The sequence below is a fragment of the Lissotriton vulgaris genome, chromosome 1_1 (genome assembly GCF_964263255.1).
Source record: "Lissotriton vulgaris chromosome 1_1, aLisVul1.2, whole genome shotgun sequence".
Classification (NCBI taxonomy): Eukaryota; Metazoa; Chordata; class Amphibia; order Caudata; family Salamandridae; genus Lissotriton; species Lissotriton vulgaris.
In genome coordinates, this window is record NC_141685.1 from 1461453800 (window position 1) to 1461467799 (window position 14000).

Sequence of the window (14000 nt, forward strand, 5' to 3'; positions counted from 1 at the left end):
CTGTCCTTGCCCAGTACAGCGTCACAAGGTTGACTTGGGCCCGGTCGCTCCTGGTCTTCTTCAGAACCCTGGGCAGGAGTGGTATGGGCGCAAAGGCGTAAAACAGGCCTGAGCTCCACTTGCGATGAAACACGTCGCTGAGCGATAGCCGCCTTGGTTACTCCAATGCGCAGTACCATTGACATTGCACGTTCTCTCCGGAGGCGTACAAACCTAACCAAGGTTCTCCCCACTGTTGAAAGAGACCTTGCGCCACCTCCGATTGGAGATGCCATTCGTGATCCTGAAGGCATCAATGGCTGAAATTGTCCACCCTGGCGTTATGAAAACCTGCCAGGTGTTAAACCACCAGGGTTATGCCCTGATGTTCCAGCCATGCCCAGAGATGCAAGGCCTCATGACAAAGGGTCCACGACCCCAACCCGCTTTGCTTGTTGCAGTACCACATGGCAGTGGTGTTGTCCGGGGACATTGCACCAGCTTCCCCTTCACAGGGAAGAAATGCTTTCAATGTCAATGAATCGCTCGGAGCTCTAACAAGTTTATGTGGAGCCCCATCTACGCCGGAGGCCAGTGACCCCTGATCTCTGCCTCTCCCATATGGGAGACCCATCCCAGAAGAGACGCATCCATCACAACTGCAAAATCTTTGTTGTTGTTGTTGTTGTTGTTGTAATACTTTATTCGATATATTCATATCATAAAAGTACAAACGTTACAAAACTAAGCATAAAACGAATGTACAAGTATTACATCCATTTCATCTTAAAAGGGATTAAAATCCATATACATAAAACCAGTATACAAGATATTACATCCATTACATCTTAAAAGGGGTTAAAATCCATATACAATTAGAAAGGTAATAACAAAAACCTGTGGTGTATTCTCATTAATATTCATATATCTGGAGGTAGTGGGAGATTAATTTTAGTGTTACCTAACAGCCTGGTCCGTATGAACCAAGCGCTAGCAAGATACTTTGCAATCCCACAGACAATATACAAAGATGTTGTATCAGTTAAAAGTATACGTAATGCAATTCTGAAATCTCTAACACCCAACTCCCTGCATACAGGTTTTAACCATTTTGATCTAGGATGCTTGTAAGCCTTACAAGCGAACAGAAAATGGGGTAGAGATTCTTTCATGCATGGGCAGCCTGGACAAGTAACATCATGATCCCTCCCTGCTTTCCACCCCTCTGTAAACTTTTTAAGAGGGAGTATACCATATCTCATCTTCATGAAGAGGGATCTATCTATTGAGATTTGAATATAATCCAAAAAAGGGTCTAACTTCCTAGTTGGCTTGTGTTCCAGGAATTGGTTAGTCAAAGACCCCCACTTTGTGCTTTTTAGATCCTCATCCTCCACCCACTCCCAATATATTTTTTTAACAATTTGTTTATGAGGTGAGGACCGGGAAATCCAAGATTCAACCATTCCTAAATTCACCACCACCTGCCTCAATTTATTGAGCCACTTTATCTTTTTTGAGGCATTCAATTTAATCAGCTCATCAAACACCAAGGCATATTTTGCCAATTCAGGTGTCCTTCTCAGGCGCACCCAAAATAGCAAAGGGCGGAGACGTACTACATCAGCAATTGATCGTTTACCCATGTCGTTAAAAAGGGGTTTTAAAGGGGTCGAGTAGGGGAGCGATACTAAGTCTCTCACAAACTTATTCTCAGCTCTTACCAAGTCTACTATATTCTCTCCACCCCACAATTCAGAGACGTAAACCGCCGAAGCTAGCGCCTTACCCTCGTAAACTGCGAGGGCCGGGGCTATTGGCCTGCTAATAGACAAGCGCTGATTCCTCAGAATAACTCCAGAAACCCTTTTGAGATTTAGGAGCATTTTTGCTACGTGGGAGTCCCATTTCATGTTATTACTCAACCTGACTCCCAAGTAGTCAAATTCTTCCACCACCTCCAGCGCTGCCCCATTTAACGTGAGGTGAACTTTCCTAGCCTTTTTTTTTTAGGATAATACCATCAGCTTCGTTTTAGTTGTATTGACAGTTAGCCCTCGCTCGTCGCAAAACAAACTAAAGCGATCAAGCAATTTCTGTAAACCCGATGGTGTTTTAGACATCAGGAGGGTGTCGTCTGCAAAATCTGGTTTGTGGTAGGGAGAGAGGTCTGCCGTTGACCCAATCGTGGTTTATTAACCACCACTGCAGATCCTTTGCAGTTCCTTCCGAGATCTGAACCACATCAGTGAGATTGCCCTGAGGCTGTGCCCATTGGAACTTCAAGTACCACTGAGAGCCCGCATATGCCACCTGGCATGTTTTACCAAAAGGATGGAGGAGGCCATGAGACCCAATAGCCTCAGAGTCAACCTCACTGGAATCCAGAATAGAGGCTGAAATATCGGAATCATAACCTGAATATCCTGGACTCGCTGCTCGGGATGATAAGCCCAAAACTGCACTGTGTCAAGAACAGCTCTGATGAAAGGGAGCGTCTGAGAAGGATTCAGGTGTTACCTCTGCACATTTATAGAGAACCCCAGCAAAAGCAGGAGTCTGCTGTAGTCTGAAGGTGGGAGATGACTGCCTGGGGCGAGGATGCCTTCAACAGCCAGTCGTCGAGGTAGGGGAAGACTGAAACCTCTAACCTGAGCAGATGAGCTTCAACCACCGCCATCACCTTGGTGAACACCCGATGGGCACTGGTAAGGCCGAAGGGGAGCATGGTAAACTAAAAGTGCTTGTGGCCTACCTTGAACCGCAGGTAACGCATGTGGCCCGGCAGGTTGGCAATGTAAAAATATGCATCCTGCAGGTCCAACGCCACCATCCAGCCTCCTTGGTCTAGGGGAGACAAGACCTGAGCCAATGTGAGCATCTTGAATTTTTCCTTTTTGAAGAAGAGATTGACGGCCCGAAGATCTAAATGGGCCCGAAGCCCCTTGTTCTTCTTCGGAATCCTAAAGTAGCAGGATTAAAAGCCACTACCTACTTCTGAAACTGGGACCCTTTCTATAGCTCCATTGGCCAAAATAGCTGAACTTCCTCTTGGATCACATTCAAAGGATCCTCCACCAGCCGTTCCTGAGTTGGGTGAATAGGAGGAGGAAAACAAAGGAAAGGAAGGGAATAGCCCTCCTGTACGATCTGCAAAACCCACTTGTCAGTTGTTATAGATCTCCAGCGGGGGAGATGATGATGACTTCTCCCACCCACTGGAGTAGTGTGGTCCTGCAGAATCAGCCTAGGAGTGCTTGGAGGCTGCGGCTGCCGGGGGCAGTGTGGTCGACGACTTCTGGCCTCCATTCCAAGGACGGAATGAACCTGAACCACGCCTATGTCCATGCACAGCTCGGGTAGTCTGAATGGGACAGTGGCTAGGATAGGGCTGACGTGGCTGGAAACCCCTTCCACTGCCATGAAAGGGGCGAAAAGAAGACTGGCCGCAAGGAGTGGAGGAGAGGCCCAAGAGTCTGGCCGTAGCTCGAGAGTCCTTGAACCTCACTAGGGCCGAGTCAGCCTTTTCCCCAAAAAGGCGGGTTCCTTCAAAAGGCATGTCCATCAAATTGGCCTGGATATCCCCTTAGAATTGATTTGTACGAAGCCAGGCGTGGTGTATCAAAACCACATCGTATTGCGAATTTTGCTGCATCTCTCCCATCCTTGACAGCTTGGAAAGGCACTGCCTGGGCCTCCTCCAGGACTTGTGGCATCCCTGTGCAACCGTCTTCCAAAGACAGTGGGAGAAACGGCCCAATAAGCATGCGGTATGCACTGACCACAATGCCAGACTGGAGGAAGAAAACATTGTCTTCCCAAATTAGTTCTGTCACTTGGATTCCCTATTCGGAGAGGTGGAAGGGAATGTGCCCTGGGAAGAAGAGGCCTGCACCACCAAAATTTCTGGGATGGGGTGTTGGCTGAGGAACTTTGGGTCGCTCGGAGCTGGGCGATGGTGGCGTGTATTCGTCCTATTCAAAAGAGGCCCTGTGCTAGGCTTGGACCATGTTCCCAGAAGGACGTCCGTAAGTGCCTCATTAAAGGGCAAATGGGGTTCAGAGGTGGAAGCCCCAGGTTGCGGCACGTTGGTCAGGAGATTAGTCCTGACCTGCACTGAGGGCAGCTCCAGTCCAAGGACCTCAGCTGCCCTCTTAACCACCATGGTATAGGACGCCACCGCCCCCGTAGCCATTGTAGGTGGAGAGAGCATGCCAGTGTCTGGGGAAGTATCCAGGCCACTGGGTTTCCCAAGTTCCCCATACCAGTCCATAGTCTCCTCAGAGACATCCTGGGTCTCTCATGGGTTTCCAGCCTCCCTCCATTTATCTCCTGAGCCACGTGCATCCACAAAGTGCTCAGGCGACAACATAGAACCCCTGGGTTCTGTCGATGACAGAATCAGCGTCGCTCTGCGCCGTTCCCGGCACCGTGTCGTCAGGGATGAGGATGGGCTTGCACCGCCGAAGGGCACCGGTGACATCACAGGCACTGACTTCGGGTTCAACACCAGGAGAGGTCGCATTGGCACGACCGGCATTGAACCGGATCTGGGATCGGATCCCTGAAGCCCACCGGCGCCGTGGCTGAAGCCAATGGCGTTGAACCCAATGGGGCCCCATCCCACCCTGCGGGGCCCAAGGGCTCACCAACGGAGTAGTTTCACTCAAATAAGTGGCGCATGGCCTCGTAAAAATCTTTAATTTGAGCGGTAGTTGCTCTGGCTCCCGGGATCGATTCTGGCTCCGACTCCGCAGAACCGTGCCTAGAGCGTCAGTGTTCTTTACCTCTCTCGACGACGGATGCCAGTTGAGGTGAAGTCGAAGTCCTCTTGGACCCGTGTGTCCAGATGATCTTGAATGGGAGGAAGAAGACTTAGGGCTCCATGAGCAATCCAGCGACCTCCTCTTCCTTGAACGGGATTGTGACTTCCTCTGAGTCTCGCTAGACGGTGTTAACTGCCGGCCGCTTCATAGCCCGCTCACTCAAGGTCTTTGGAGCCATCGACCAACAGTCTGAACAGGACTTCGAATCGTGGTCACATTCAAGACACCACAGACATACGAGGTGGGTATCAGTAACCGACATCATGCGGGAACAGGACCCACATGGCTTAAAACCTGTCTTCCTACCAGACATCCCTCGCACACAAAGTCGTACTAAAAAATATCAACAAAAGTAGAGAAAAAAGCCTGCCAAAAAATGGCAAAGAGGTAGCTCTTCCCAGATCAATGCTTAAGTGGCGCAAAAAGAACTAACTTCCGCGCGCCTGGGTGGCCCCTATGTAGGCACCGCAACGTCATAACTGACGCTACCGAGGCCAACAACGTCATGCTAGCCGAATTGAGCCACCCGACTCAAGCGCGAGGGGTATTATTCAGCAAAAGTTTCTGGTTCATACCTACAATAAGATATTCACGTTACAATCAAGATTTTTACCTTGTTGCTATTCTAAAAAGCCCTGCAGAAGTTCCATTAATTGTCTATACAGGAACAAAAAGCGTTGGCTGTTGTTGTATCTATGTCATCTATGAAATAAAAGTCAACAGAAAAGGAAACATTTAGGACTGTACATCTTATGTTTAGTGCACCTCCATTTCTTTACAAAAAAATTGTTTAAATCTGTTTACAGAGGCACCATTGGGTGACAGGTGCTGGAGTTTTTGTGCACAAACAGCTTTATAAAGTGGCATTTACAGAGTGAGGTGCTATCATTTATGTCCGTCACCTTATAGCTTCTTTTTGTTATCATCCGGTTCAAGCCTGACGCCTGCGAAATTCAAAGGTAAAGAATCTGTAGCTAGAAGTCTCTATCAGATTGGCTGTATCAGTTTTCCAAGCTTTATTATACCAAGCAATGAAAAATTGCCTTGCACACCTTATGTGGTTATCTAGTCAGCACTACGAATTCAGCCCTAGGACATCTGTCAGCAACCCACCCATGTATCTATCCCGCCCCTTCTCCTGTACCTTATATACCCTCATAGCAAATGTTCTTTAAGCAGGGAGGAGGGGTCACTCATGCTCAGCTCCAACTTTATTAAAAACTGTGCAAACAATACTCCACTGAACAACCATACAAACCTGCTATGGAGGACTCTTGCCAGTAGCAGAGTATGTTGTACATTAGCCACTTTGACGTATTTACCAAGAGAATTGAATAGAACAAGTGTACTGTTGAACCTGGCCATTTTTGCAGGATTATACCCAAACACTGGCCTTCTTCCCCCTATTTTTCTGACCTTTTTGTTGGCTTTAGGACTCTGGGAATACTACTACTGCTAATCAGTGCTAAAGTGCATGTGCTCTCTCCTTGAAACATTGTATGATTTGTTTACACCTGTTTGACATATTTAATTTACTTGTAAGTCCCTTGTACAGTTGCATCCCATATACCCATGGCCTGTAAATTAAATGCTACTAGTGGGCCTGCAGTGCTGATTGCACTACCCACGGAAGTAGCATGTCAAACCTGTCTCAGGCCTGCTACTGCAGAGCCTGTTAGCACAGTTTACTGCCACTTTATCTTGGCATTTAAAAGTACTTGCCAAGCCTTAAACTGCTATGTTACCACACATAGATCCCCCCTAAGGTATGCCCTAGGTAGCCCTATGGGCAAGGTACTGTGTAAGTAAAAGGTAGGAAATGTGCCTTTATTGCGTGGAGTGTCCTGGTAGTGACAAAAAGCCTGTTTTGTTTCTCACTACTATGAGGCCTTATCCTCTCATAGGCAAGCATTGGGAATGTCCTTATATGTGTTTAAGTGGTAAGACCTAATGTGAAAGGAGTACCAGTGCCAGTGATTGGCGGTTACTAGCCCACACCACCTCCCTTGATAAAGTCTTAGACTGCTCCTCCTCACTACCCTGTCAGAGTCAAAAGCTACAATGGAGTGCTTGGATCCCACTGTGGACAATTGAGGAACTATTACTTGTGCTGGCCACACAACTAATAATCCAATTTCCAACATTGGGGATCAGGGGTGAGGATAGGACTTTCGTTAGTGTGATACCACAGTTACTTATTGTGGTACTACAACTCTACACTTAGACCATTATGTGTTTTTTTCTTATTTTTTATTGTTCTCTAATAGGCCATTGTGAGAAATGGGGGTCTCTAGTTGGCAAGGGTGTGCACCTTTGTCCAAGTAGGGACCCTTCTTCCTAATCAGGGTAAGGGGGATACACTCCCAAAATAACCCCTGCTTGCCCCCTTGCTAGCTTGATAAAAGGAGTCAGGCTTATCTCTTAGGCAGTATGTAATCCTTTTTTGAACACATACAGTAATACTATTATTAATATTATTATTAGTTAGCTTATAAAGCGCCTGGTTACTCCAAACCGGAATGTGTCCGCATGCTAGAAGACCAACAGATCCCTAACAACTGACCAAGCAAGCAGCCTAAACAATGCCACTGACTTCCAGACCATCAAAAGAGAAACTACTTTCGTCCTCCATACGAACGTTAAAACAGCCAGGTTTTTAATTTTTTCCTAAACAGAGTTTCCGATGCACACATCAGTAGATCCACAGGCAGATAATTCCATGCCTTAGCTGCCAGGAAGCCAAAGGATCTCCCTCTTGCTCGAGCCTTACGTACCCTGGGCGCAGTCACTTTGGCTGTGCCCAACGATCTCAGGCTACGAGCGAGTTGATACGTAGTCATAAGAGGGAGCAAAAATCTCAGCCCCTTTTGATAGAGAATCCTATATCCAAAGCATAGGACCTTAAAAATAACTCTAGCCTGTATAGGGAGCCAATGAAATTTCATCAAGGCTTCCCCTACTGAGGCTCGCCTGGGGATATTCAGAATCAGCCGAGCTGCTTCATTCTGAACTTTCTGAAAGATATTCAAGTTCCTGGCGGTCACCCCCAAATACAGAATGTTACAATAGTCAAGGGTCAAAGTTACATGAGCCTGTACAAGAGTTTGTTCAGCATCAAATGAAAGTAGGTCCAAGATTTTACGTAGCATTTTGAGAATGCCAAAGCAAGCTCCAGCTACCACAGATATCTGCTCTGAAAAGGACAGATTGTCGTCGAACCACACTCCCAAATTTTTGACCTTAGCTTTCGGGACCAGAGTAAGTCCCAATTCCTCCGGCCACCATAACTGAGACCAGAGTGAGGGCTGTTTACCAATTACCAACACCTCAATCTTCCCTGCATTCAACTGAAGACAACTGTTTTTCATCCAATCAGCAAGCGTACCCAAACACCTCTTAAAATCAGATGCCATTCCAGATTCCTATTGCTCCAAAGTAACAATCAACTGAGTCTCATCGACATATGACACCAGTTTTACCCCATGCCTTAATACAATATCCGCCAAGGGGTGCATATAGATATTGAATAGGGTCGGGCTGAGAGCCGAACCCTGCTGCACCCCCTGTGACAGATGGCAGATTCTAGATGTAAAAGGATGTTGTATAACCTGGAATTTCCTGTTCTGCAAGAAATTATTCAACCACTCCCAAATACCGCTGCAGACCACAGCCTCCCTCAGCCTCTCCAATAAGAGGCCGTGGGAGACCGTGCCGAACGCAGCGCTCAGATCAAGTAGGATCATTGCAGCAGTCCTACCTTCATCTGCTGCAGTTCTCAACACATCCGCAGCCAGAAGCAGGGCTGATTCCATGCTATGAATTAGCCTAAACCCAGACTGAGTGTAATGGAGGACCCGGCTTTCTTCCAAGTACATGTACAATTGGCGGTTAAGATGTTTCTCCGCAATTTTAGCAATGAAGGGGAGCAGAGAGATAGGTCTCAAATTTTCTGGAAGGGCAGGGTCTAAAGAAGGTTTCTTCAGCAAAGGTACCACCGTAGCGTGTTTCCAGTTGGTGGGTACCTGCCCCGAGCTGAAGAACATATTCAGTAATGCGGTGAGAACCGGAGCAATAGCCTCCTTCCCTAATCGCAAAAATTTAGGCGGAATGGGGTCCAAAGAGGACCCTGATTTAACCACGTCCATCAATAGCAGGATCTCACTTTCCACAGGAGTGTGAAAGACAAACGTATCCTTGATACCGTGATCAGCTGCGGCAGGGACAGGAATACAATTCCTACTGCTGTCTGGAAAGGTGGCATAGATCTTATCTATCTTGCCCAGAAAGAAGCTTGCGACCTTGTTGCAGTGATCTGTAGATGCAGGAAGTGCTGCTGTCACACGTTCTAAAGAGGATAGTTGTTTATCTACCTGAAAGATGTTCTTAGTGGAATTTTTTGCCAGGTCAATCTGCTCCGTATAAAATTCCTACACACTCTCCTAATCTGTAAGTGATAAAACTTCAATGCCGATAGGGAGAGCTGCCTATTTTCCTTCAGGTAGTTCTTCCTCCACTGGCGTTCAAGGTGTTTGCAACCTGTTTTCAGCTGTGCTAACTCTTCTGAAAAACATTTTGCAGATGCAGTCATATGTGTGCTTTTGCATGGTTTCAGGGAGACTAAGTCCTCAGCTCTCTCCATATCGGCCCCTAAGTCAGGGGTACTAGAGAGCAGTTTCTCCTTAAAAGTAACCTGGGTTAGAGGGCCCTATTTCTGCACCATTCTAAGCTCAACCTGTTCACTCTTCTTACAGAGAACCTCTCTAAGGAAACCTAATCCTAAAAGGGAGAATACAATGGTCGGACCAAACTACAGGGATCGGAAGCAGAGCTTCAATCTCTGTACAAATAGTAAAAATATTATCCAGCGTGTGGCCTCTATTATGCATAGGAGTATGGACCAATTGGTTCAAACCTAGCGCCAGGAGTCCTTGAGTCAGCTCTGCAGATTCTTTACTTTATTTTCAAAATGCAAATTCAAATCACCCAAAAGGATTAAGTTCGGGTAGCGTATAGCGTAGGGGGGCAGGATTTCCAAGAGTTCATCAATAAAGGCTCTAGGTGGACCAGGAGGTCTATAAATGAGAAGCCCTACAATGGATCTGACACCAGCAATACTCAAATTAAAAAAGTCTGCCTCACAGCTTGCCATTGGCAGTTTCACCACTTTTAGCTGAAAATCTTTCTTAATTATGACGGCAAGGCCCCCACCCCTCTGCCCGGATCTATCCACCCGAAGGATAACATAACCTTCAGGTAATGTGTCCAGTAAATCTCGGGCCGACAGGTCATTAAGCCAGGTCTCGACCAAAAATAGCCCAACCGTTTTTTGGTCCGTAAGTAGGTTAAACAATACAGTTACAAACACTACAAATGGACACCGCACCAGTTTAGAAAAATAAGTATTCTATACCAAAACAAGATACCATAATGACAAAAAAATCCACAATACAGTACTAAAAATATGATTCTCAAAAGGTAGAAACAGTTCTGTTGCAAGAAAATGTGGGATGCAACACTTTTACACAATGTACCTTGGATGCGTTCACATTTTTTGCGCTGCACCATCACCCTCAGAATCTTTAGTTCTTCACATGTGTCGGATTGTAGCAAATCCCTGAGACTTTGCTTTTCAAAACATCCCTGAGCTCCTCCCTCTTAGAGAGGGGATTGGAGCCCTTGGTTGCACTAGGTTGTAATCAGGAGGAGATCCCAGATGATGAATCATGTCACCACAGTGAGTGATGGAACTCCAGCCTTTTAAAAGTATTAATATAGACAATATGGTTTGCTTCTTTTTCTTTCTTTTCCCTTTTTATTGGTCTATGTTGTTGTGCCAGTAGTACCAAGCCTGATATTCGAGCTCGAACAGTCCCATGGGCATCTTGTTTGTTGCTATATATCGCAAAACATCAATCTTCCAAAAAGCAAAACCGGTTCCCAACCCTGAACCAATCAGACAAGTTGGGGACCCAAATAAAGAGACAGAGCAAAGAAAAAAGACAATAGAGGGAAAGAAGGTAAGAAGAGAGGACATCCCCACCATCTTCTGACCGGGATGTATTAGTCAAGTTGTGTTCAGGATGCTGAATGGGCTGTGACCAAGTCATGCAGCAAGCGTGCAGTGTCTAAGTGACCACCTCCTCTTCATCTGCGCAGTGGTGGGAGCGAGATTCGAGGTAGCTAAGCATAGGTGCCCAGATATACCTAGGCTGGGAACGTGCAGGCATTAACTCCCAGTAGTCAGTCAGTTGATTGTGGCAGAATGTTGCATACTTAAGCAAATCCTCTATCTTCGGACTGCGCTTTCGGCCTCAGCAAAAAGCCACCCGTCTCTTAGCTAAAAGCAACAACATTGCCACAAGTTTTCTATGTACTGCGGCCAAGCTGTGCACGTATCCTAGCAGAGCCTCTAAAGGGGAGCACTCAAGCGGGGCTTTGATCATCTGGGTCTCAAAGATGCACTTCCAGTAACTTGCCACCGTAGGGCACTCCCTTGCCAGATGAATAAAGGATGCGTCCGGAACTGGGCAGCGCGCACATCTGTCATCTTCGCCAAGACCTGCCCTGCGGAGCCACACCAGGGTTCTGTACAATCTATGAAGAAATTTGAAGTGGATTAATTGCAGTCTTTGTGCTTAGCAGTATTCCCATGTGCCATCTTCAAGCAGACCCCCCAGCACCCTCTTCCACTCTTGCTGCACTTGGGGAATACAGATCCGGGAGGCGCGTTGCATCCGCTAAAAGATGCGTCTTAACATTCTGAGTTCAGGCATATCAAACTTTATTTTCCTATCTTTATCCCTGGGCAGTATTACTCATAAGATGTTATGAGAACACTCTGCTTTCCATCCTATTGGACAGATTGCCTTACAATAGGGAAAAACGAAATTGGCAGTATTTCACTATGAGGACATGCCACACACATCAGGGCATGTCCTACTTTTCACATATACTGCACCCTGCCCACGGGGGTACCTTGGGCCTACCTTAGGGGTGACTCACATATAAGAAAAGGGAAGGTTAGGGCCTGGGAAGTGGGTGCACTTGCCAGGTCGACATGGCAGTACCAAATTGCGCACAAACACTGTAGTGGCAGGTCTGAGTTACATTTACAGGCTGCTTAAGTGGGTGACACAATAAGAACTGCAGACTCACTACCAGCATTTGATTTACAGGCCCTGGGCACACATAGTGCACTGTACTAGGGACTGAATAGTAAATCAAATATGCCAATCTTGAGGGGCGTGATCAAGTGGTCCAACATGGCGGACGAACTTTCGCCAGCCCAACACAAAATCCGCCTCAAACCGTTAAAGTGGCTGCCATACATATATAAATTGTCCCTATATGTGTGACTGATGCAACTGGGCACATAACAGTGCTCTGTGAGGCATGCTGCGGTAAACAGTGACCGAGCTGGGCGTCAGAGGTGGCGCTCCATGGCCTGTGAGAAGCTGAAGGGGCGCACGCGTGCCAGAAGATAACAACTATAGCCTGTGGTCCAGCTTGGCAGTGGGTGACCTATTGGCCGAGGAGCGGCGGCACCGGGCCGTGCGCCAGAGACCAGAGAAGTCCCCGAAGAGGAGCAGCGGTGGCCGGGCCCGATTGGTGCATCCGGCTGCGACGGGACCCGACACCTTGCGGTGAGTGGGCCCTGCCAGCTGAGGGACAGGCCCTGGAAAGACTGGGTGGCTGTGCTGGCACGCTGGTGCCGGATAGGACCAACCAACTAGACATCTTAGGTAGGCGCCGGCACATCCCCCCCACCCCCCCCCCTTCCCCCTGGGTTCGGCTGCAGCAGTGCTGCTGGAGCCTGTTGTGTCCAGCCCAGGAGGACCTGGAGGGCCCGTGAGGAGCATTGTACATAGTCCCACATGTGCGGTGAGGCATCCTGTGGTGTCCTGGCCTTCCCTCGGCTCGATGGTGCACGAGGGACATACACGCCATACTAGGAGCCGTGGGACCCCCAAATAGAACTGCTGCTACGTGTGGTGGGCCTATACTGAGAGGATTTGTATGTGGATTCCAGCTGTGCATGCCCATATGGCCGTGAAAGATGTGGCGGCGTGAGGCGAATACCCTCCGTCCCAGTGAATATTAGGCTCCTATCCCTACCACCTCCCCCGCGTTGGTGAAGGGACACCCAATAGGGGGTGGGGCACTGTCTTGTGCTCAAAGTAGAGGCCTGACTAGCGTTTGGTGCGGCTTGTGGTATTGGCATGACTAAATACAAACCGTCTGGAGGAACCAGTAGGCAGAGCACCATAGACATGTTCACTGGGGCCGGGGCTAAGCCGGTGGACTCCGAGGGCGGTGCCGGAACGCTGCCAGATAATACCATACTCCTGGTGGCAATTACCCAGACAAGGGTGGCATTTGAGACCCAGAAGGTCGCAATTGGCTAGGAGGTGTCGTTGTTGTGCCAGGACCTCAGGGGAGTGGTTGAGCACCTCACTGAGGCAGAAACTAGGGTATCAGTGGTGGAAGATTACGTCTCTGTATTCCAGAACAAGGTCTCATCCTTGGAGACACTTACCAAAGGCCTTACAACTCTAGCAGAAGGGCATGCACGAAGAAACAATCTTCACTTTCCTGAACTCTGTGAGGGTAACAATACTGAAAAGTACATAACAGAGTGGCTCACATCTTTGATGCCAGGGGGACGCCCTTTCTCCCTGCTTCATCGTGGAATGCGTGCATAGAGCCGGCTGCAACGACCACCACCGGAGGCATGACTGCAACCCATAACTGCACACATTTTAAATGATCATGATGGCGACTAAGTCCTTAAAAATGCAAGGACAGAGGGGGACCTATTCTATGACTCACATAGAATCGTGATATTCTCAGACTTTGCAGCAGCGGCAACCCTTCCAAGCGGCCAAGGCACAACTACGAGAACTCAAAATGATATACTCCCTCCAGTTCCCGCTCCTTTGAGAGTTGTATATAATTCACATACTATGTTCTTGAATACACCGGAAATCGTCTACAGCTGGACGGATGAACAGATACGGACCAAGCATCACACTCCTCACCATGATTCAGACTCGTCATCCAGTGAATCCCAGGGTTTGCAAACACAGCAGCGCGGCAAACAGAGACACCACTCCAGGTCCACATGGCGCTCAAAGATACGGGACGATGAACTGGGAAACACGCCAGCAGCAGACACCTCAACACAGCATTAATTAA